Source organism: Triturus cristatus, chromosome 3_1 (assembly GCF_964204655.1).
Source record: "Triturus cristatus chromosome 3_1, aTriCri1.1, whole genome shotgun sequence".
In the NCBI taxonomy this organism is placed as follows: Eukaryota; Metazoa; Chordata; class Amphibia; order Caudata; family Salamandridae; genus Triturus; species Triturus cristatus.
The window spans coordinates 524295233-524322324 of record NC_140583.1 but is presented as its reverse complement, the minus strand read 5'-3'; positions in this window follow the sequence as shown (position 1 = coordinate 524322324).

Here is a 27092-nt window from a genome sequence, read left to right as displayed (position 1 = left end):
TTCTTCAGATATCCAACAGCATTCTACACCCAAAATACTACTATAGACCATCTTTCCACTCTCAACCTCAAATGGTGTCAGAACTCCCTGCCATCAAACACACACACTGAACCAAAAATATATAGCTGGCAAAGTCCTTTTAAATCAATGGCACTGTAACACATGATACCAACATAACCCTAAAACACATAAATAAAAAATAAAAAAACATAACTAACCTTTATATGTACATCACATTTTAAGATGCCTACCTGGGTTGTAATGCATATATAAGAAGCACTATATTCTAGCTGAGGAATTGATAACTGATACCCCAATCAAGAGAAAACTGGAAAGACTTTTGGCACTCCGACATAGTTCACCACACTGATCTTCCTAGTTTGAACTCATCCAAGTTTAACACTAACTGACTGAAACTCGCTCAATATTTAACACTGTATAAACTCTACAAAGTACACAAAATCAAACACTAATAAAGCATCAAACTTAATTTCTCCTCCAATCTGAATAATGTTCTGCCAAGATATGCACTGTAGGGCGCCGAGGTAGATACTGCACTTTGATGCCATAGCAATAGTAGATGGGGCTATTAAAAAATAAAATAGCTTATTTTAACATAACATATGCAGCACTCTACAAGCAATTGTAAATGACCCAAAGGAGAAGCTGGTCAAGAATAATTTAATTCAGTTAATTTCATTGGTCTATTCAGAAAACATGGAACCCCTTTACCAGCTTCATATTGTATTTCTGTCTCCTCGTCTCATGTAGGACTCAAAAAATATTTTAGCATACATTCCAAGTTTAGTGAAGTTTTCCAACACCTGCACAAACCCATGTTTGCGCAAGGACAGGAATTATGATTTAGTTGGTATTTACAGCATCTGGTAATTACTAGCTGCACTAAATACTTCACATTTATTAAGTTCTGACAGGTCAGTCTTAAAGAAACGTACCAATACTGCATTCACCAAGACGTGTAATACAATAAGCACTACAATTGGTAGCTTAGTCACCATATAGTCAGAGGAGTCGTTATTTATTATTTATTTGTGCTTATGAACGTGGTATGGTACGCGACGCACTCTCGAAGGAGTATCTCGGTTCTGTGAATCAGGCAAGGACAGGTCCATTCAGAACATTCATGTTTTCAGTGCCTTCTTGAAAGCCCTAAAATCAGAGCCGTACATTTTCTAAAAGGCAGCCAATTAAGTTTTTCCAGAGTGGGTGCTGATGGAGTCCGAGAAGGAAAGTTGCAGATAAGCCAGGTGGATGTGTTCTGCACAACATGCAGCTTGGTCAGCAAGGTGTCATTTGCAGCAACCAGTAAGGTATTTCCATAATCAAGGTGACTAACTATGAGAGCCTGGACAAGGCTTTTCCTAGAAGGGGAAAGCAGCCGTGGAAAAACTTGTTTTAGAAGCTTCACTGTGGTAAAACACATGTCACATGTGGAGTTAACTTGGTCTCTCATAGACAGAGAGTGATCAATCTTAACACCCATATTCTTCACCACTTGCTTAGGCAAAGGGGCTGGGCCAAGATCAGTGGCCCACCAGTCGTTTAACCATAGCGCTTGGGCTTTGCCGAATGGCACAATCTCAGTTTTTGCTCTATTGAGTTGGAGACAATTCGTGGCCATCCAATTAGCAATTTCTGTCATACAATTAGCAAATTAAACTTTTACGTTCTCCGGATCAGGGCTGAAGGAGATAAGAAGTTGGGTATCATCTGGGTAAAACACAATCTCCACACCACACGCCCTCACAGACTGAGTTAGAGTCGCTCCATAGATATTAAATAATGTAGGGTTCAGAGTAGACATGAGCCCTGTGGGACTCTTTTACTGATGTGCATCATTCTTGATTTGAAAGAACCGAGACATATGTTCAGTTGCGGCTGGTGCAGGTGAGAGCGGTGGGGCGGAGGCAGGGCATGGGGTGAATTTAACAGTTAATCAAAAGAAGTCCACTGGGTAGGATTTGTTTAATATGGTATCTTTAATATTAGAGAGGCTAGAGACTTAGGCCATTGAGACAGGGAAATTCTCAGATATCCAACATAGGTTCAGGAGAGGCCTTGGCACTGTTGAACAGTGTCTGAACCTGCACCTGGTCATCTGCAAATACACCTTAGCCAGACCTGGAACCCTTTATTTGGGGTTCATGGACCTGAGGTCCGCCTTTGATTGGGTGCAGAGGGGGAAACTCTGGGAGAAGATGCTCTTTATGGGCATAGAACCATTGATTGTTCATTTCTTGGCAGCAATGCACCAGGGTGTAACAGGTAGAGTGCGCTATGGTGTTGATGGCGAGCTCACTGCCCCAATAAAGATGGATCGTGGGGTCCGTCAGGGTTGTGTCCTTGCCCCTTTTTTATTTTGCCTCTATATTAATGACTTGGAGAACAATTTAGTAAATGGGAACATGGATGCACCCATGATAGGCTGTAGACCACTTCCAGCACTTTTATATGCTGATGATTGCGTTTTAATGTCCAGAACTGGGGTGGGGTTGCAGAGGCTTTTAACTAGTTTTAATGGTTTTATGAGTGACCTTGGCCTGAAAACATATGTTGCTAAATCCCATGTTATGGTGGTGGGCAAATCTTCCATAAACACAAGAACATGTTTTATTAATAATGAAAAATGACTTTGTGTACCCACCTTTTCCTACGTGAGCATTCTTTTTAATCAAAAAAAGTCATGGTCCCACCTAGTGGAGGCAAGAATTGGAGGTTTTAATAGTAACTTCGAGGCCCTGTTTAGGTTCACCAAAAAATTAGGCTCCCGACCTATAAAAGCCATCACAGATATATACAAGGCTCGCACGTGCGCCATCACCTTGAATGGTGCTGGTGTTTGGGGGTCTTGTAGAAACTGCGGGTTTACAGAAAGCTGAAAATATGTTTTTAAAATGGTTGTTGACAGTGCCTAAAAGTACTGCTGCTACTATTTGTCATAATGAATTTATGTGTAACCCCATTATCTTTTCGTCTTCAGTTATCACCACTTCTGTTATGGCGTAGCATTTGCGTGAAAGAAGAGACTGTTCTAAATCGCGCTATAATCACTGACTGTTTAAAATTGGACTGTCTCACGAAAATTCCCTGGATTATGTACATACGTGAGTTACTGGGGAAGCTGAGGCTCTCAGACTGTATTGATACTCCCGACAACATAGTCAAAATTCCAAGAGTTAAACTGAAAAGAATGTTTATGAAACATAGTTACGAAGTCAGAGATCGTTTAGAATATAGTAAGAAAAGAGTTGTCGAACACTCACTGTTGGTCTGTTCTTTAGGCACTGAACCTTATCTTTCTTTCTATTTTAATCATCGTATGATGTTTTACCTCATAGGATTCAGGATGGGTATTGCCTATTTATTGGTTTCTTATCCGCGTGATGCACATTGTGATGCAAAACTGGATTTGTGTCCCTCTGACTTAGAATCAGTACAGAGCACTTTACATTTTATGTTTTTTGTGGACTCTATACTACTCCTACACATGCTTTTGTAAAACCACTGTTAAGATTTTTAAATATAAGAAAGTACAGGACTGCATTACAATATTTGCTCCTACTGAAAGATGAGTTTATTTGTTTAAAGATTTATAAATACAATTCTACCGTGGTTTGGCTTCGGAACATGGTCGGCAAATGATTTTACATTGCTCAATACGATATTTTTGACATAAACTTGATTGCCTTAATTATATGAAATGTTTTTATTATGTAATATTTTATGGTTGATTTACAGCTGAATAAAGATTCATTGATGATGATGATGGTATGTTTCCAAATGTACGTGACCCATGTGGGAAAGAATTATTTTTCTTAAAATAACCCTCACCCACCAAAAAGCGCCTTGGTGGCTGTGGGATGGGGCATGCTACGACCGACGGAGACGTGGGAGCACTTTTTTGGGAGGTGTGGGCTATATTTTGGTGTGGGAGTAGAAGGGTCAAAATGATAGTGCAAACATATAAAAAGATACCTGTCCGCTAGGAACCTAGACTTTAATGAATCCTGTGGCTAGTATTATTAAAAAGGGGTTGGTGAGTTACACAATGTAATGGGTGTGTCACTCTTGGTATACATGTTTCGAGCTGCCCCTAAGGCTTTTCGTCAGGACCAGATGGGTTGATCCCTAATACCACTCCTGAGTAGTGCCTAATGTATTCTTCAGTGCCTAGTCACGGTATGAAATGTAAATGTTATACAAAACCTAACTGGTATGATGCTTCATGATACCTATTTGATATGATGTCTCACAAAAACATTCTGGAATGATAAGAATATATAATCAATGGGTTTGACTTACCAACAAAGTCAAGTAGTGTAAAACTACATCACCATTATGTGAAAAATTCATGATATATTTTTCTGTAATCTTGACATTGTCATTGTGCCCTTTCACCTGTGAATTCAACAGACAACGACGAGCGAAAATTAGTATTGAAAAAAATGAAAACCACTGTGCTTGTGGTCATTCAACTTCACATCTCTGTACCCAGCCCCCCTCGGCAATGCAGCCAGCGCATTGATAAGTGGTTTTAGTTATTTTTTTATTTAATTTTACCTATATTGTCATCTGTTGACTCACCCCTCTCCCCCGCTCCACCGCTCTTACCTGTGCCGGCCTTGCTTAGTGGGAAAATTAAAGTCTACACTTTTGAGTAAACTTTACACTCATAAATAGTGAATAGCCAAAAGTAGTAAAGTTACTCAAAAGTGTAAGAGAAAGCTCATACATGTAGATTTACTAAAGTTTTTTTAGTTTGCCTCCTCTGTCTATTGGCTGTCAATTATTAAAAACTTTGTTAGAAAAACAGACATTTGAGTTGATCAAATCCAGAGTGTCGCTGGTGTTGTAGATTGCTCTATACAAGAGTTGCTCTCCACCCAGAGTTCTCTACTTATTTCTTGCATAATTTATGCAGCACTCTAACCCTGAAAGGGTATTGTTTTGACTCATACTTGGTGCTCCCTTGTGTCTGGACAAAACTAAACCTCTCTAAAGAGTTATAATGATAGCGAAACATGTGGCAGGTGTTGCTTTTATCAATTCCAGGTTGCTTAGGATGATATTTTACCAAATCAATGCTGTAATACTGTTTCTAAAGTTCTAAATGTTTTTTGTCATTTTATAGCTCGGTGTGGATAGCACTGTGCTAATCCTATGCTTAAAGACTGCTGTAGAAGTGGCAAAAGACTTTTGACCAAATTACGAGTCTGGCGATCTTTGACCGCCAGACTCGTGGTGGAGCAGTGGTGGGGGTCCTGCGGTAGGCATATTACGAGGTGGTCATTCGGACCACCACTGCTGTGCCAACTGCGCCAGGGAACCATATACAATGAGGGACCACTGCAATCCACTGAGCATTTTTACGAGTTTCCCCACTGCCAGCCTTTTCATGGCGGTGAGCCCACCATGAAATGGCTGGTGGTGAGAAAACAAAGGGGCCCTACAGGGCCTCCATGCCCCTGCCACTATGGGGATGCCTTCAAGGGGGCACAATATGTGCCCCCCTGTTTGCATGTGCCCCAGGTTCCAGCACTCACAGTCCATGCCGTACTGGAACCTCTTTTGCGTTCCCATTGCGGTGCCTGATTTCAGGACACCACCATGGGATTGGCAAAAGGAAAGCCTGCCAGAAATAGTTGAACGCATAATCTGGGGGCAGACCATAAATGACTTTGGTGGTGCTGTGTCGGCGCAAAGCCAGTGCAGCACAGTCAAAGTTGCAATTAGGCCCTTGGTCCTTTTCTAGCTCTGTGAGCAGATTCATATTTGACTTGTGAGGGTCATCTAGTAACGACTAGTGGAACTGCACCTTGATTCAATGCTTTTGCATTTGACTCGTGAGAGACACCTAGTAGCGACCGTTGAACTGCAGCTCTTTGTAGAATTATTTTGATATTGGATACTATAATATTCACTGCCCACTGCTAATCTCATCCCATAACGCTTTGCAGAGCCTTTGGTTGGGATTGTATTTTTGCCCATAATAACTGTGCTTGGGGTGGTCCTATGAGGATGGGACCACCACCGAATCGTTCAGCATGATAGGCTCTTTGTGTTCAAGGCATCTGCTTGGTCCTCCCCCTAGGTTAGGAGGGACCCCAAAATTATTACCTCTCTCATTGCCTGATATTTTTCAATTTCAAAGTTTACTTTTGTGAATTGGTTATATGCTTTTTAACATGTAAAGTTGATTTATCAAAGCATGTTTGGGTGTAGTTTAGAAGCTGACTCTATGTGCCCAATCTATGCAAAAGCAGAGGGGAGTTCATTGCCCAGGGTTACTCTATACAGGAGCTGCTATCCACTTAAACTTGGGATCTACCTAGAGCTCTCTGCTTCTTTTTTGACATTCAATAATATGATGTCCATCTTAATATTGTCTTACGCTTAGGTGTCCAATATGCCTTCATCTACTTCACAGGTGGTGGAGAAGTTTAACCATAAGCAGTGCTATTTTTGGATGACACTGACTACTTAGCTTGACACTTCCAAATGGTTTCTTCTTGCATCTTGCAAATTTGCTGATCTTAACGTATGACAGAGTTGTCACAAGTAAGCATACACTATGTGTGCATAGGGAGTTCATTTATAAATGCACTATTTAAAGATTTCAGTTTCTATGTATGCACCCATATGCTTGATTGAGGGCGACATGGTTGACATGGAGCCATATCTGTGACACCAGCAATGTACAAACGTGCTGCATATTTCCAAACAATGTTGCATGGACAATGTTGCAATGGGCAAATCTGGGGTTTCTTTCACTATGTTCATTATGCCCACTGCAGGGAAACTTCCATCTGCCACTTGTTAATTATGTAATTCTGAATTTCCAACTTTACGCTAAATACTTTTTTTTGCCAACATCCATGTTTTGTGAATTAAATAATGGGCTGTCAGGATTTGGTGCCAACTCTAAAGAAGATTCAGCATTGGTCAGACAGAGGTAAAGGAAAATAGTTAACAGCTTTTAAAATCAGGATTTGCATTGTATTGCAGCATTTATACAAAGGAGGAGTATCCAATGGTATAACAGAGCTGAGGAAAGATTGTTAGCAGAAATTAAGATCAAGTTAAAATGTTTTAGTACAGTGAAGGATGTCACAGAAACACACCTCATTAGTTAAATTGTAGGTGCCATCAGCTATGGAGTAGGAAGGCCCTTCACCAGAGAGAATGTAGCATCTTTTATAGAACAGATGGCAATCACTCAGAGACAGTAGCTGCTGCTACCAGATGGGGTGGTGGGTCAGAGGGGGGTTTAATTAACAAAAAAAAGCACGCTTACCTTAGAACCGTCAGCCGGCTACTGTTTCACCTGTGTCCTCTTCCTGTCTGCAGTCCGGCCGGCAGCAGGAAGCATCAGGCACACAGGTTCCCCTGAGCCAATCACAACGCTGCAATGCAGCACTGTGATTGGTCTGAGTGCTGTGAATTGACATTCAGACTGGAACAGGGAGACTATGCAACTTCCTCAGCAGGCTGCGTAACGCAGCCTGGGGTGAACATGCAAAGTGCGCATGACTGTTTGGTCGGCCCAAAAGGGCCGGCCAAACAGTTCATGTGCACTTTGGGAGTGCAAACAACTCCTTCCCTGCTCTGGCCAGCCCCGCCCCTACCGACACAGGTCACTGACTGCATGCAATCGGTAAAACGAAATGACAACAACGTTATTGGCATTTTATTTTTCCTTTTTCCGTAGTGGGGCAATGCTCCTCAAACTTAGCGGAACAGCCGTCACTGCTTAGGGAAGCACACAGCATTGGAAACCTACAGTTCTGACTGCTGCTGGATAACTGACAGGTAGGGCTGGAGGGCTCTACTACCGTTAAATCCTATTTCGGCATTATGCAGCCAGAGGTGGGGAGGGAAGGCTGGCCGTGGATTCAACCTGCTCTTTTTCTGGCCTAATCCTGGGTGTTGTTTGTGGGGATCATCACTGGTTCTCCCCACAAACAGTGGGCATATGATGCATTCAGAGGCTCTCACACCACTCTGGACTGGGCCATAGAGGACATGTCCTCGACGGGCACATCACCCTGCTCACATTTACTCTGAAGAGCCAATTACAACTGGTATTTTAAGGCACAATTGGATGGAAATTGCTAGGTAGATAACAAAACGGCAACTCCAAGGTTATTGGTATTTTTGTATGTTTCGCTTTGCTTTGTATTTATATAGCACTTACTGCCCTTGGCAAGGCGTTGCAGGGTGTTTATCCTGTCCCTTTTATCCATCATTTGTATGAAACCATTGACACCTCATCAAGTAAAGCTGAGGAAAGCTAACTAGCAATTGTAATTAGGCCGATAACCAACTCCTTTTCTTTCCAGGCCTGCGGATTCATGCTTTTCCCGTCACTTGTGCCTGATCTTGGAGTAAAAGCTTTCCATTCCAGGGCATTGTCTTTTTCTTCTGTAAACTGGGAGCGTTTTCTGAGTTGTAGGATTAAATAAATGCATGTATTCAAGGTAAATGCGAGAGAAGAAATAACAAAAACGTTTAATCAAACTGCCCAGAGGAAATAGAAACTTGAGCTGTCAAAGTTTTAAAGGCAATTGATTGGCATGGAACAGGATATTTTGAAAGACAAATATGATTCGTTGCTGTGATTATTGGCGAAACATGTGATTGGTTTATCAGGTTCCACTTTAAATATTCATCACTAAGGTGAACGGGAGGCACATGAACAAGAAATATTCATAACACACTTCGGCTGAAATAGACCAGGTCAGCACCTGTCCAGTGCCTTCCAGTTTGGAATGGTTTGTGTTCTGTGCTCTTTTGCCGCCGGCAAGGACACTGTTACTGACAATACTTGTGAAACTGGAGCAGGCATTAGGGCACTGGTTGGATCTAGACGAGGGTTCTCCAAAGTCGGTCGTGGGGGGCCGGATCCAGGCTAGATTTAGATTTTTAGGGTCACTACATTTATCTAAATGTGGAAATTCTAAAAATCTGGCATGGATCTGGCCCTCCAGGACTGACTTTGGAGGACCCTGCCCTAAACCATTGTAGGAATAGGCATGTCATATAGCAAATATGGACCACAGAGTTAACTGAAAGGCATGCATTGATATGTCTATTTTGATACATCTGTTACTTTCTTGAGCTGTCATTAGTATACAAAGATCTTGAAGACAGCCAGACACTGAGACATGAGAACATGTCAAATGTATCCTGAAATCCCTCCGCTTGATGCCAGCGAAGCAGATAATCAATTCCAAAGCTTTGTCACTCATACTTAAAGCCAAACATTTCGAGACAAATTCAAAGAAACTCCTGTAAGCAGAATAACCAGATCACCTGGCAAAACCCACTAAATATCCCTGGTGCGTGCTACTCCACATGGAACTGAAGGCGCCTGTCAGCCACTGAGAGCGAAAGTCTTGAATGATTTCCCTTAAACAGCACGTCAGTTTCAGGTCACTGTTAAACTCTGTGATTGTAAAATATATGTCACCTTGTCAATCCAGCCTTATGAAAATAGAATTTCAAAATACATTCCTCTCTGGAGGTTTAATTCCTGAAGTAAATACTCTCCCGGATGGATACTTGTTGTGTTCCTATAAGAAAAAAACCTCTCAATGTGCACCGGAAATGGGTTGTCATATGCCCAGAAGCAAGTATTTGAGCTGCAAAGTGAACACTATTCTGGGTTCAACTAAACTTCTCTCGCTTTCCTTCTCCCTCCTACTTCACCCTGCTTTTCCTATTCAGATCTTCCCTTCCTCCTCTTTTGCATCCTCTATCTTTTATCTCTACCACCTTCTACTTATCTCCCTCTTTTTTGGCCTCTCACTTAGGAATCTCTTCTCCCTTACCTTCCTTCATTCTCCTTTTTAATTTCCATCCTCTCTTACAACTAATTCTCCTCTTCCACACCCTTTACCAGAACTCTCCTTTCCTACTCCTCACATTTTTGTCTCCTAACACTAACTTCACCTCATCCTCCTCTTAGATTAATATTTTCTTTTTCTTCTCTACTATTGTCTCATCATTGTCTCCTTCTCTCCATTCAAATATTACGTTTCTCCTCTTTATTTTATCCTTTTCTTCAAAAGAGATACTCTTTGCCATTGCTCTATTGCTCCTCTTCTTCTATTAATGTCTGCCACTACTCCGCCTTTCTATTCCTCTTCCGAAATACTATTCTTCTGATCCTACTCTCTAGCCCCTTGTCTCTTCATCTAATTTAATTTAATATTTTGCTCTCTCCTCTCCACTCCTCCTCTTCTCTTCTCTTCTCTTCTCTTCTCTTCTCTTCTCTTCTCTTCTCTTCTCTTCTCTTCTCTTCTCTTCTCCCCTCCTCTCTACTCCTTTCTACTCCGCTCCTCTCCTCTGCTCTGCTCTCCTCTCCTCGCCTCCCCTTCTTCTTCTCCCCTCCCCTTTTATCCCCTTCCCTCCTCTCTCATTTATCAATTTTTTGTGGTTTCAACCTACTTGAGGTTTGTGGTGTAAATTGGTCTGAAACTCCTGGGTGGCCCAGGAAAGCTTTACATTTCTGACAGGTAGACAACAGTTTTAATTCAGCTGGGAGTCATTTGTGTATATCCTCAAGGTTTTCCCAAAGAAACCAATCATGGAAATATATTAATAATGAACATGAGGAGGGAAAAACAGCCATTGGAGACAGTGGGGCATATGTACGAGGACTGGCGTTTACTAACGCTAAGGTTAGTTAGCGGCAATTTTTTTATCGCCGCGTATCACTGAAAACTATCGCCATGGTACCGACATATTTACAACACGTCGATGCATGGCAATAGTTTCCCATCGCAAGGGTATTTGTTTTCGTGAACAACAGCGTTGCTGTGGTAAAAATCTTGCCGCTAACGTGAAAAAAGTAGTGGCAGGCCAGTCAGCGGCCAGGAACTGCACGCTAATCAGCGTGACTCCACTTTTTTTCACGTTTGGCGGGAACATCAACTACAAAACGCCTGCAAAGCATCACAAACACAAAATAAATAGAAGAACCATGGATGAAGCTGAACCCAGTACTGCAGGCAGTACTGCAGGAGAGAACAACCACCCTAACACCTCAAACAGCCAGGAGGACCACCCAGAGACCCAGGGGAAGGGGAAGAGGAAGAGGAAAACCAGGTTCAGCCAGCAAGAAAATCAGATCCTGATTGCGGAGGTGACAGAGAAACAACACCAGCTCTTTGTCAGCTCTAGTGTGTCATTGGGGACCAAAAATGCAATATGGCAGTCCATCACAGCCAAGGTGAATGCTGTCACAGAGGTGAGGAGGACAGTGACCGACTGTAAAAAACGCTGGCATTATGCTTAGCGCAGGACCACGCATAAACTGTCCAACAATCGCCAGGCCACACTGTAGACCGGAAGTGGGAGTCCACAGGAGGAGCTGGATGCCTTGGAGGAACAGGTGTCTGTGGTCATCTGCGAGGAGTCGGTGGTTGGACTCTAGGGACAAGATAGTGCTGAACAAGACCAACTACATCAGCAACAGGGTGAGTAACAACCAGGGACTAGGGGCAGCGGGGTGAATGGGCCCAATGTCACTCATGCCAAAATAAACATCCCTCAGTGCACACCCATATTGGCTGCAGATCTTGTCCCAGACACTCTTGTCCCAGGGGGTATAGCCACATATCACCCAAGTCAATGAATATATTGCAATACACATTTTGATGGTGTCACAGACTTGGAAATCTGCACAGAAAAGTTATCCCAAACTCAGACAATAAAATATTTACATCAGAACACCAACGAAGGCAAACATGAACAAGCAAAGGTGCATTTGAAGATTGTACATGTGCATGAAGGAGGACCTTACTTCACATACATATCCTTGCACACAACTCAGACACCCGTGCGCAATGATGCATGTGTGCTGCTATTAGTGGTGGCATGCTCACGTCTGCCCATGATCAGTCTTCTTCACGGTGCATCATCATGTTGTTGTCCCAGAGATGCAGCCCTGTACAGATAATCTGTATGTGCGCGGTGTTGAGGCAAGGGGGCCATTTTGACACCCTGCCGCATCTCGAGTCAATGTGCCCCTTTGCTTGTTCATGAGATGCACCCCTGTGTCCACCAAGTGAGATAGCATGTAGTGAGTCTGCATACCATGAACACATGCATTGTCACAACATAGTGATCATGCAGCATTTGGTTGAAAAGGTGCATATCCAACATTGCACACATTCAGCACAGTTGAGACATAATGTGATGTCATACTATGAGCAGGGGGAATATGCCTACAACAGTATAGTGCATGGACTATGCATATCAGGAATGTGTCACCATAAAGTTTAACTACATGTCTTGTTTGTGTACCATAATTACAGAACTAAAATGTCCCTGTAAATAAGAATAACAAGTTAAGTATGACACCAAGCAACAATACCAAATTAGCACCAAAGCATGTTTAATTGCTAAATGGCACCATCACCCCTGAGGTCTAAGTGCACTCCGCTTCTCTCAAGTGGACACATGTGCCATACAGTATTCTACAATAGTCCTGGTGTGAGTTGCCCTTTACACCTTGATGTGCATGTAAACAAGTATTTTTTGAAAATCAACAGTGTCAGGGAACAAGTACGCAATCATGTCTGTAAACATCCGCACACAAATCCCGGCATGCCAATATTCATTTACAGAACAGCATATATCATCCATGTGACCATCTTAGGGGCACATTCCCAAACACACATTACCCTGCCGATCACACCTGATGTGATGTTGGGGGGTGATAGGGTGTGAGCACCACTAATAATCCTTTGGAAATATACAGCCCTGAAATCTAGGCACAATTCCACACCACACATGGTGTCAACGTTGAGGGTAATGGGTGTTGTATCTGTCTGTTCACCCTGCACCACCCATAGAAAGTCAAGTTGCACTATACTCACAATGGTCAATACAACAGAAGGGCAGTAAGCATTGCATGCAAGGAAGAACATGACCGACGACATGCATACAAGAGAAATCGCAATAGCCAAAGCAATTTGAATGTACATGTGTACTGCATTGTGCAGCACACATATAAACTGCAATTAGTCCATCATTGCCAATGTGCCTGAAGGTGTCCCTCCTCACACATAAACATTCCCGCCCGAACCCATGCACATGTGCACTACCCAGTAATCATGGTGCAGGCCCCGGTCACTGAAGTGGATGAGTGTGGATTACATCATTTAAGGAGCAGGTCTCTCTCTGTCCCTTTCTCATGTTCATACAACCCCTGATGTAAGAAAGACATCTGCTGTCCAACAACGCACAAGTGTCCCAACTGTGACCAAGACCCATTCCTCAAGCATGCAACATCTCCCCATTGGCAATGCATATAAGTGAAAGAGTCACTGGTAGAATGGGATAAGGGGCAGTAACAACAAAGCTGTACCATACCTGCAGATCAACATGCATCTATTAAGATGTCATTACTCCCTGTGATTCAACAAAATGAACAAGTAACTACACTGTGTGTATCATGGCAAATCAAGCATACCTCTCTGCCCATCTCATGTGGCACATCACATCAACACAGATCACAACAGTGTGATAGCCCTAATTATGGCACAACAACAATCATGTCGCATTGCCAAAATCAAGGTGTGGCCCCATGCAATCTACACCTCCAAAAAGGAAAAATCCATTAAAATATCAAGGTGTACTGAGTAGGGTTGACTCTCCCACAATGCAGTGTACAGTCACATAAATCTGAGCTAATCAACATCGACAACAATGTGGTACAACCTGCACCACTGTCACTACTGAACAGAGGACACAACTGGTGCTGCTTGTGTGTAGAAATCGGCCACTCACATTTGACATACTTGTAAACTGCAAGATGACAATATACAACTATAATGTCAAATACTTGATGTTGTACAATGATTCACTATCCTACATATAATAGCCATCTTCTCCTAAACATTCTGAATGGACATTGTCATACACTTAGCTTGTAAACGTATCCAATGCATGATCAAACTTGAGACACACATACAACTGCATCTCCCCTTTACATTTCAGAGGAAGAAACATCACCTCCTGTACAACAGCCTGTCCCACTCTTCACTGATGAAGATGATGGCATCTCAATCATTGACAAGAACACCCTACAAGAACTGCTCAACCGCATTGACACCCCATCTTCAGAAGCAGTGCCATCCAGCAGTGTTGTGGAAGCTCCACCCCCTGCAAAAAACAAACAGCAGCAAGTACCTACCACCACAGCTGTCTCCCAGGACCTTAAGGACCCACTTCTGACATTTCAATGTCATGCGGTAGAGGTCCAGCAGGAGATGGCTGGTCAGGTGCGGGTGGGGTTTGACAGCCTGGCAGCCAAATTAGATGGGTGTACGTGGGTGTCTCAGTCCCATTCAGGATCACCTACTGTCTATCACTGGCACCCACAGTCGGCTCCATGCTCTCCAGCATTCCATGGCTGACATCGCTGGAGTACTGACTCAGAGGCAAGAACAACTGTCCAGTCATAGTGGCTCCAGGGATGTCGCCAAGGAGTTGCGTCACGTGCAAATGATCATGGAGAACATGGAGCAGATGCAAACCTCACACTTGGCTGCCATGGCTGCACACCACAGAGATGTTGCTGGAATCTTCCAAGCCCTGCAGCTTCTCATCACAGCAGTACTGCCTCAAGGTTTGGCACAGATAAATGCTGCTGCACCTTCAACATCCACATCTCAGCCCCCTGATGTGTGAGTGTCTGACATTGTCACAGCCAATCTTCCATCACGCCCACGGGAGGCACATGACACATCAGAGGATGGAGATGTGGACAATTCAACATTCTTGCAAAGAAGAAAGCGGTAGCATTGATCTATGTTTAATAGACTGTTTCTGCTTGGATCTGTGCTGAGCATCATGCCCGGAACATCTGCTTCCCTCTGTGACACTCGCCTTGGACATCGATATGGACTGCCATATTTTGTGTTTTTTTCCAATGACACTGCAATCAGCCTGCTGACTGAACTCTGCCTCTTCCTCAACATGTCTCTAGACATGTTAACCCCAAAGGACTCTGTCAGGCCCTCCACTGGGCATCTATACAATGTTGGAGTTGTTTGTCCAAGTACTGGGCCAGTCTCCTACCACTGTGAATGTACATGATAATAAAACAAGTTAAGTCACACAGATGTGTGTTGCCTATGACCATTCAAGTATAGAAGTCTTAAAAAATGTTGGGCCAGTTAATCTATCAAAACGTACACAGAGGGACATATGATAAATGGTCATGTTGAATCTGTGTCCCAGATACCCAGGGAGATGACTGGGTATGTGTGAACTACCCGTGCCCTCATTGCTCAAATACAACATTCTTGCAATATTCCAACATTGCCCCACGTACATGATGGGAATAGGCATGTGTGGAAATATGTTCAAGTCAGTATCATGTCACAAGTAGTGTCTTCATTTAGCATTGCTAACAAGTCTCACTTTGCAGATCTACTCACAGTCAACGGGGTGGACCAAGCTTGTTGTGATGGGGGTAATGGCATATCACTTTTCAAGATAGCGCACACACCACATTCACATAGATGATGAATCGTAATGGCACATATCAACCACCCACTATTGGAACCACAATGTCTATTTCAGTGAAGTTGTGTTGGCAATAGGGACTAGTCACTGTGGCTTAACAATTCCATAAAAGTAAGGAACCCTCTCATGCTGTGCTCACTGTGAAAGGGGAGGGCAATGTGTCTAGTGGTGTGTAGTGCACTGCAATTAGCATATAGTGAGATGCAGTACCACCATTTAAAGGTTGGCATCACTTTGATGCAATGCCCAAAGTAACAGTGGTGAAACGTGGGCATAACACTGGCACTACAGGGAGCAATGCTTCATTTCCCCTCCTGTTTGCTGTAGAACTGTGGTCTGCCTTGTGCCGTGCACATTTGATGTGCCAAATGACAACCTGACACACTTGCACTACGTAGCAAGTGTGCCTGTGTCTGTGCATGGTAGATGGACTCTGCGCCAGGCTCATGTGAAATGCAGGGTGGGCCGTAATCTGGGAAACACAGCGCATTCATCCATTTTCATGATGGATAAGAGTTGCAATGTCAATGTTTGCTTAAACCCATGTTCCTACATTGTGTTGTAAATGGGCAACAATGGGGTGTACAACTGTGAGTCACACATAGGATGTTCAACTTCACTAAAGAGTGTCCCTAACCTAGGGCATAACTCTTACTTGCCATCCTGTAATCAATGCAAGTTTCCTGTGCACAAATCAACTGGATCCTGACACTATCCGTCAAACTAAATTATGTGTCATGACCACACGTACACATTCAAATGATTGTTCTGTGATAGAATAAGTTGTAGACAAGGTTAAAAACACCACTCAACCAATTCACTTCTGAAATAAGTGCAACCACATTTCAAAAACAGTAACCATTTATTAGTACTTTACAAAATGAACTACCCTATACTAACACTAAGCACTACAACTAACCTAATCTTAACTAACTAGAACTAAGTGAATGCTACTCTAAACTATCTACCTTAACTAATACTAAACACGCAACAACAGATCTGATACATTAACCCCCCTCCCACCCTTGAAGCACATCAGCAGACAGGGAAAATACATCTTAGCTATACATGAACTAACTACTCATTTATCCGATAGATAGATAGATAGATAGATAGATAGATAGATAGATAGATAGATAGATAGATAGATAGATAGATAGATAGATAGATAGATAGATAGATAGATAGATAGATAGATAGATAGATAGATAGATAGATAGATAGATGTTACAAAAAATACATCAACCCCTCAGCCAAAGGAAGAGGAAACTTAGCCCCAAATACTACATCAAGATATTAAAAAATCTGAAAAATTGTTCAAATATGACACTACCTATTCCTACACTGCAACTACACTACCTAACACTTATACACCTACACAATTGCAAAATATTAATAGAAAAAACATTGGGGGACTGGTGAAAAGGGGGGGGGGACACTACTTGTCCATGTCAATAGGGGAGACCCAGGGCAGCCTTGATGTCCTGGAGGTGGGTGCTCTGATCTGACAATTCCCATTCAATATGGGCCAGTCTAACATTCATGTCCATCATGCACCAACGGTCCCTGATAATGAATCCCACAGCATATGTCAGTGCTATAGATGGCACTTTGGCAGTCCCTTGTCCACGTGGCTGTGAGGGGCACATGCCTGTAGCACCAGGTTGGCTGTGTCTGTGCCTGTGTCTGTGTCTGATTGGCAGATCTTTGGCCATATCATAAAGTTCAGCAGCCGTTATGCGAGTCAGCCTGGGAGACCAATAATCTCCATAATGAAATTGTAAAAACACTTTGCAGTAAACTGAGGCAGGGACACATACAGAGAAAATCTCAGTCTCCCAGCATGCCTCTGCCACAAATGCGCTCGCACCCTTTGATGATGTCGGACACGTACACACAGTCCTACTGGTACTTAGAGTCACACGCCACAAACTCCGGCACTCGGTAGAGGCCAGAGCGAGACACGGAGGTACTCAATGGTGCTTGTTCTTTGACGTAGTAAGTTGGCTGTGTGTGGAGATGTGTGGTGTTATTTACAAAGGGGGTGAAGTGAGAGGTCTGTCACCTCGTAACAGTAGAAACAATTCCATGTCACAAGCGTGGTGGTTCCGTGCTATTTATCTTTCCATTGCAACAATTATACTGCTCACCAGCTAATGACAATAAATGCTTTCACACCCAGCGAAGTACAATCGATAGTCACACCCAAAGAGGGAATGAGCATGAAACGGTAATGAGTTGAATGTATGATCACTAGATATCATTCCTAAAAAACTACCAAAAAAGCACCCTGTTGTTTGGAAAATACAAATATTCCTCAAACTCGATAATGTTAGAAATATGCATGCATATTTCAAAAAACAAATTGAAGAGGGGCTAGGCCATTGGATCTGACTGTGCGTATTTAAACTCACACCAGGCAGTCATTAAGAGTCAAATAACAAAACCCAGCAGGTAAGCATGAAAAGCCATAAAAACCAGACCTAACTGGCATGTGTTTTGTTACATAGATATATATATATATTTATAGCTTAGAGAAAAAAAGCAGCTAGGTTATATACGAGTGCACAGCCTAGACTTGTCACCATGCAGTAGTGCTAGTAGGGTGCTTGCCGGATACAGGAAATGACATCACTTATTGAAAACCGGAACCACTCCAAGATGGAGTAGTCAGGATGCATACACTGTCTAGTTCATACTCCTTATCGGGGACATCCCGGAAGCGCACGCCTTGGCGCCGAAATATAAAGGCTACTTTGACATTTCCTCTGGTAACCGTTCCGACACGACGGCAAGCACGGCGTTATTGACCCCCCGAAAGTACAACTTGGAATTCTCTACTCGAAGTAAGCATGGGTCTGGGTTTTTAGCGTGTCTTCCTTGTATTCGATTACAAATTTGTGATCACAATAGATGTACTCCAGCCAAACGTTTTACTTGAGTCGTATGATGGCTTTTTAACTGCTAAATTAGGGTAGGGCAACCATGCGCATGTTGCGAATATGGCTGAGTATGGTAGCGGTTTGAAGAGAATTTCAGTTTTTTTGCTAAACGAAGCTAACGGGACTTTGCTCTATCTATGGGGGCTTCACATACGTGCAGTTCAGCTCCTCTGACTGACTGACGATGTTGGCATAAAGTTTCAATTACACGAGTATATTTGTAATGAATACTATTCTGTCAAGTGAGTTTTTTTCATGGGTAGGATCTAGTTTTGCTTTGCTCAGGTTCGCTTTAGTGGCACTCTGATCTTGCATCGAATACCTCATGTTTGACTTCGAGTTTGCTGTGCTATTCATTTTCCTTACTGATCATATTAGGCCCACTTACGGATAGGGCGTCTTTGTATTACATTTGGGCAGATACCAGCCCTTTTACCTAGTGTAGTTTCTCACGAAAGAGTTCGTTTCTCAAATTTGATATTTAATTTTTTTCTCAGACCTAATACTACTAGGACTCCTTGAGAACTCTCATCCCGGATGTACTTTATGACTTATGAGCATTTACGTTTCACTCTTCATTTTGGTGAGTGTATTTCTATGTCTCTGAGCCTTAAGGACAACTGATTTTAATTTCTCCTTAAGAATATACTTATATGTGGCTTTATTATCTATAGATTCTACCTACACTGTATGCGACGACACCTGTTGAACATACTTTGTGCATCTACGTTTAATATTGCGTGGTAAGCGTTTCACATCTCGCTTCCCTCTTCTCAAATAATTCACCTTAGACTTTATCTTTTATTGGGTCCGTGTTTGTTTTAGACACCTGTTCAATTGGGGAAAGTAATAAGGTGTCACTAACAGGGCTTAAGACCTTGTGCTCTCGTGCATTTCTTTTTGGCAACCTTGTTCAGTCACATGAGCTAGCCTTTTTGTCACCACTATGCTAGTTCAGTTTCTCGCACGCCCCACACGGGTCACATGGGTGACTAAGTCAACTCACGGCAGTTCACCAACCTGGTCTATTCCGCACTTATATTGTTGAACCAACTTGTTGCTGTTTTTCCCTATCTGTCATCAGCATGCTCTTTTTCTTTTCTTTCATTTTCATTTCTCTTTAACGTCTCTTTTCCTTACTTCATTTTGCTCTCACTATGGTTTGTAAATGAATTCTCTATGTGTACCGAGTAAGGATACATTCCATATTTTTGTATGATTCCCAAACAGCCTTGAAAAAGCCCATGTTTGGGCGAAACGCGTTGGCTGTGAACATTGTCGCACTGTGTCTTGGAATAAAGAACACCTGAATACTGCGAATATTTCGTGTGAACTGAAAATTTGTGCTTGTGTTGTATTACTTCTATACAGCTTTCTCTTGTGTTGCCTCTCATATTTCTATAAAAACATATATATATATATATATCCACACCTAGGTTTGACATCTGGACATAGTTTAGTTAGCACAAAAATAAATGTAGAGAGTATGGATCTTAATCAATACAACCGACATGGTTCACAAACCTCATTTGTTTTGATTATAAAAAGTATTTTAAAAACTGCACTGAGATCAACATTACTTTAATATAGCCTTGAGGGAATTTGCTCATGTTAGCACACCACACAGGATAGTCGTAAAATTATGACATCATGGTCCAGTGTATAGAATGGAGAACTCACGGTGGAAGCAGCCTGTTTTTATATAAGCCAGGTTTGACGTTCCCTTTTGTTGCTTTTCTTTTCTTCCCTTTCCTTAGAAAAGCTACTGGGGAAACAGATAAAACAGGTGAGCACATTGGGCCTCATTCCTATGCATGAAATGCATGCATTTTTTCAGAAGCAAGGATACGTAGTAGTAGATATTCAGCCATGAAGAAGGCACCAGACCCATGCGGGCTCACAGTGGGGGCCGAAACATGTTGGCACTTTAGAAAGAGTACAACCCCGACTATCTCATGTTTTTATCCATACCCCAGGTACCCTCCTAATAAACATATCATTTGGGTATACCTGAAAGTACTTTACTATCACTCATCTGGTTCCCTGCATGGCCAGCTTTGCTTTATATAAGAACTCCCAGAAAATCTTTGGTTGAGTCTGCCCAGGTAGTACCATCTTACCTGGGTGTGGATAGACACCTATGATGAAGCATGTCCCAATAAGTGAGTGAGGTGTCTACTCCAAGATCTTTGGATACCCCATCGCCCAAAGATTAAGCAGAGGAAGACCAAGTAACTCTTTTGGTACCCTTATCACCTCTTTTTCTTCCTCTTTATTTGGTAGTCTTGATATCCCTTTGGTGCGATTGTACCCGGGAAGATTGCAACTGACCTGCTTTTCTCTCACTCTCTATTGTGAAAAAGACATGTGACACCCATGCTGTATACTACTACGTACAGGATTTTACCCAGACATTCATCACATCTCACAATGACAATATTTGATGGGTGAACTAACCAGTGGCGTGTGGGTCCCTGAAGGCATCTATGTCCCCCTGAGTGATCAGTTGTTGACCAGCTGTGAGACATGAAAAAAAATGTGTATTGATATCAGATGTCAATTCACAGATGTGTCCTATTCATCATCAGATTCATCAACATCAATGCCCGGTAACTTTACTGTTGCAGTTCAAGTTACATACATGATTGTGTCAACTTTGCCTGTTCTTCTGACAAGACATGACCAATGCTGAGTTTGGCAACACAAGGCAATCATGCTTGCAAATGTGCAAATTTGTACATTTTGCACACACTACTTGTGTGACACATTTCTCCCAGCAACAACATGTTCTCCATGGTCTGTAGGCTGCAGATCTCACAAGGGTGTGTCACAACAATTGAGGGTGTATGATCACATCTTCTGTATGTGGTAGAGTGACACCCCGGAGATAGCCTATTTTATGAACAACAATTTTTCATATCTCATCATAGGTTACACCAAACCTAGGTACAAGGGCAGTGTACATAGGAGGCAGCACAAAGATCAGTGAAAATCAGATCCTAACTTGTCGAAACTAGGAGAAAAGCAGAATTTTTCCTCTTTTTTGCTTTTTCCATGTGTGATGCCTTGTGCAGCACACATGTAAAAAGCAAAATGCCTTGGATTGTTTATGTACAAAAAGTTCCCCCTTCCTGTACTTAAACAATCTTTCCCCTGCACACAGACACACTTGCACTATGGTTCAAGAGTGCCTGTATTGGCACTACACTGATGAGTGTCGCGCTAGCGCTGGCTGAACTGCAATTCTGAACCATATTGTTGAAATTATGGTGCAGCCTTGCATTTCGGAAGTGGCAAACTGAGCCGTTATGCTATGTCGGCTAACGCCTCACCCCGCCATTTTCTTAAACATAAGCCCCATTGTGTTACAGACTGTATTTTTGACTTTGTGACAAAAGTGTTCATTTAATAATTTAGAGATTGTACTTACCACCTTGTAGGCCAATAAGGACTCCCAGGTGGTCCAACATGTCACGCTCACGGCCCAGGCAATCCTGCCATCGGTGCTTCCATTGTCGGTCAGTCCTGTCCACCCCGAAGATCCTCAGCATCTGCCTGCATACATGCTCCCACCTCACCTTCCGTACACGTACAGAATACCCCTGCAGGATCCTACCCCCACTCCAAACCATCAAGGGCAGGTAGTATTTGACTAGCCAGAGGAAGCCCCCCAATGCTCTCTCCGACATCCTACCCTCCCTACCCACACCCACCATCTTCCAGAACACACCTAAACCCACTTGTTAAAAAAATAAAACCCAAATATATATCAAAGAAACTATTAAGAATGTAAAATTACCCCTTGGACAGACACCCAACAAGATTTGGTACAAGACGCAAAAACACGTAAGGAAAGATACACAAGACTTCACAGAGACACTAGGGACAGTTTACAGGACACAACAACACTCTCAACTTCCAGAAACACTAAACACCCCCCACTCTCTCCACATTCACTAGGTGTGCTCAAACGAGAAAGTGAAAGTGTACATATTCCTCCAGTAGCCAGGATGCATGCTGACAACACTTCTTGTGTGTTTGCGGCCCATTTTTTGACTATGCGGTAAGATTCTGCACTCAAATTGGCTTTAGCGGTAATATGCTGTGTTGTTACATGTATTTTGTGATCATTTTCTATAGCGTTATGAAACAATTATCGCTTTTGTGTTAAAGCGGCTACATTTTGGACGCTAAGTGCAGGTTGTTCCTCAGATGAACAGGATTTCATGGAATTGCATGGCTGATGTAAAAAAATTCTTTTGTGATGTGATCTGTGTTGGGTATGTGACTTAACTCAATCTGTAATGTCTAGATTACAGTTATACATAGCTGTCTACATGCACTTGGATCACACATTGCAGACTATACACAGTAATTCATGTGTGATAATACATGCATGCATAAGTGCTCTTCATTGTGTTCGACATAGTATGTGTGACATCGGTAGTGACTGGCAATTTACTCATTCCTGTGCTGTCTGCTACTGTTTGACAAGCTTGCAAGACACATGTGAATGAACACCAGGCATCCAGAACTTGCAAAACATATTTTGTTTCCTTGAAACAATGTGTATGCATGACAACAGATTCATACTTAGTATTATTCAGCCTAGTTTAGCAGATGTGCACAATTTGTATGCACAGCTGCAAAGTCAGTGATGTGCATGAATCAAGGAGGTTGTGTGACACGATGGTGATGTACATTTTCTGATGATGTAAGCAAATTGTGTATATTTTGCATTATATTAGCTTTTTATGCTCCATATGTGAGATGCATTCTTACATCTCATAAAGCACAGTTTGTGCCCAGAACAAAATCACATTGGTTTAGTCTGTTAGTGCTACAGAGCTTGAAGCTAGGTTGATACCGATATGATGCCTGGACAGCTGACACGCAAAGCATTTTATGTGTGTCTACAGTTTGTCATGTTTGAGACTCTGTACACTTCATGAGCTTGTGGTAGCAATACTGATATTGTAGGCAGCAATCTATGCACCATAATGCAGAATGTGTCACCTATGTGCAAATCATGTGGAGGACAACAAAGCACACAAAGCTATCTGTTTGTTTATTGTGGAGCCAGTGTCCAATGTGGACATGACATTTTTGGATGGCCACTACTGAACAGAACTTTACATTGTGCCTTGATTACAACAGCATGGCGTTCAATGCCAGTAAGCACATACAGTCAAGATGGAATTGGATCAACACTGTCTGATTTATATTTGAGCCATAGTGTCAGACACAGGTAATGCAGTGTTTATGCAAAATGTATTTGGCAGCTAGGCCTGCATCTTCCACAGGTCTGTGTGCACTAGCAGTGGTCATTGATACAGCATCAACAACACTTAGCTGTTGGCAAACTCTGGCATACCAGATGTAGACCCATTGCAGTCCAGAGATACATGAAGGGTGCAGTGAGTATGGTTGAACAATGAAGGTGCACATGATCATGTACATAGGGTGCTCTGTATTGCATGGCACACACCAAAGCAACGATGGGTTGACAGTGGAGACATCCTATTTTGTCCAGCCCCCTTTCACATCATCTTGCATGTTCTTTTTGTGGCGAGCATTAGCTGGTGAAGGTGAGGCACCTGACCTTGGCACAGCTTAAATGTCAGGGTACCTGTGACTGTGCAACTTTGAGTGCATATTTACATTCACAGCACATGTGTTTTCCACTGGCAGACTCAGAGTGCACAGCTGTACCCATGCTGGTGTCCCGGATGAGCAAGTATTGCATCAGTAGATTCACTGATCATTACAGTGCGTTATGTTTGGAGGGCTTGTATCATTGTCCATGGTTGTGAGATGGTTTTATATGGAGCAGATGAGGAACATCAATGGCATATTTAGCAGCAACATGATCACACTGCTTGTACAACCATGACTTACATGGGATCGCTCTCACATATGTTTAGCTTTCTTAAGTTGTCAACCAGGAGACAACCATGTGTGTCCTTTTTTCAGTATCACATGTTATGAATCTCTTGTATGTATGGTGGATTTACCTTGTTTCTGTCTGTAGATAGGTTTTGGGGTAGCATTCATGTGACTAGAGTGGCAGTACTGGGTGCCCCCACAAGGCTGCAACACATTCCATATGTCTATTTTCCTTGCCATCTTGACCAACATTATATTCTACCAAGTATGTTGTGCATTCCTGGAGTGATACAACAAATTGTGACATTGCCACATATGGTAAGTTGCAGGTTTGTCTATGTGTTAAACTGTGACAGGTGTGTGTGTGTGTATATTTGTGTAGTTATGATAAATTGGTACAAGACACACATCATGTAATTGACAATGGTAAACTTGTATTGACCATCGTAAGACATTTTGGACAATGTCAGGGTGCTACTACTTGTTAGCATGTCCATCTCACCCAAAACATTGTCCAATCCTGGTGTAAGTGTTAGTATTTCAATGGCAATCTTTTGCTCTAATCATTGGTTTTCCTGCTGCACTTCACTCATGTCTATGTCTGTTCTCTGTTCACTGCGGGAGCATACACATTACTGAGGTCATAGGCCCAATCCGTTGTTCCATCCCCAATCTTTGTTTGCTGTATTTTATGTCCACTGCTATGTGTGAGAGCTGTGTGGCTCAGTTATTTGGTTACCTTTAACTTGTCAGATACATGAACTTATGCAGAGAATAAAAATGTACACAAGATTTTGATGTAGTGATATTTTATTGCACACACTAGCCTTATGTGCCATTTTTTAAACAAATGAAAACATGATGTCATCTTTAGACATTGGGATTAGGTGAAGAAATTTGTGATGACTAGATCCCTCTGTGCTGATCCAGCAGCAGAAGCTGTGGTGTGTGCAGCATCTGCCTCTTCTTCCTCGTCATCCTCTGGATTGTCTGGATCCTCTGGCTGTTCAGCCGAGGGCTTGTTTGTGCATACACATATGTTGTGCAAAAAGCAACATGCCATGATGATTTTGCAGACAAGTTCTGGGCTGTACAGCAGTCTGCCGTCTGATATATCGAGGCACCGGAACCTGGACTTCAGCACTCCAAATGTCCTTTCAACGATGGACCTAGTGTGTCCAGGGCAAACGTTATACTCTCTCTGTGCCTGTGTGTCTGTTACTCTGAAGGGAGTCATCAGCCATGGTGAGAGTGCATATCATTGATCACCTGAAACAGATAATGGAGAGATGTGTCCATTACTATTTGTGCTTGCTGTGTTTGCGGAGTCTCTAGTTAGTGTGATTTGTGCTACTTTGGATATTCATATTTGTCATGTGTGCTTCAGATAATTGACCAGCATCACAGTAAAATAAATTGCCTATACTTGACAGCCTACCCATCACCATGGTGGCATTGTCTGGATCCTGTGTATTGCCTCCATGTTGTGACTGTCAGGATGTATGTTTTACTCAAAAACGATTACTGTTTCTTTACAGGGCCGTTGCACATTCTGATCCTCTCATGTGCACATATTTAATAGGGTGCACCATTGGCACATCTGCCTACTGAAACATCCCCTTAAGGTTTTGACGACTACTATTTTTGTACATCATCTGTATCCCTCATTGTGAGTGATTGTGCTGAGGGTGGTGTGAGAGCAATTCCCTGTCTGCTAAACGTTGAAGTAATTGTGTACTAATTACATCTACCTTAACCCAAAGGTGGGTCTGTGTTTGAGTGACAGTGGCACTGCTACCTGGTGCAATGTACTCACTGGAATATGTGATGACAATGTACATGTTCATTGATGTCCTTGTGCATTAATTGACTTTGACCCTGCATGTATACATGTGTGAGTGATACCCATCAATGTTTCAGTGTATGCCAGTTCTGAATCGACACACATTGTTATTTAAATATAGGTTCATCATATGTCCTACCTTTAGCATACATTGCACCCTGCCCATGGGGGTACCTTGGGGCTACCTTAGGGGTGACTAACATGTAGAAAAGGGAAGATTTAGGGACTGGCAAGTGGGTGCACTTGCCAAGTCGACACGGCAGTCCCAGACTGCACACAGGCTCTGCAATGGCAGGCCTGAGCCATATTTTACAAGCTGCTTCTGTGGGTGGCACAACCAGTGCTGCAAGCCCACCAGCAGCATTTGATTTACAGGCCAGAGCACATATGGTGCACTGTACTAGGGTCTGACAAGTAAATCTAATAAGCCAATCATGGCGTCACTAATCCATTACAACAATTTACAATAGGGAGCACTTGCACTTTGGCACTGAATAGCAATGGCAAAGTGCCCAAAGCATCTAGACCAGCAAAAATATAGGAGGCAACAGCAAAACAAAATGGAAGGGAGACCCACGCCAATGGTGCCAGGTCTAACAAGGCGGACTTACCCACTTTCTTCAAAGGTCCTGTCCCTCTGTCACACCTACTTGGTTCTCGCCTCTCCCGGCATTTGCAGATATGTGACAGAGGGGCAGCACCTTAGAGGAAAGTTTGAGTACAAGCCTACCTCCTCTAACCGCAGTCCCTTGAGACACATTAAATCCACTTGAATTGGTAGTCATATGCATGCACATCATGTAGTGAGATTGTGATTTGCATTTTTTGCATGCTCTTCCTTTGCATGCTCCATTCTGCAA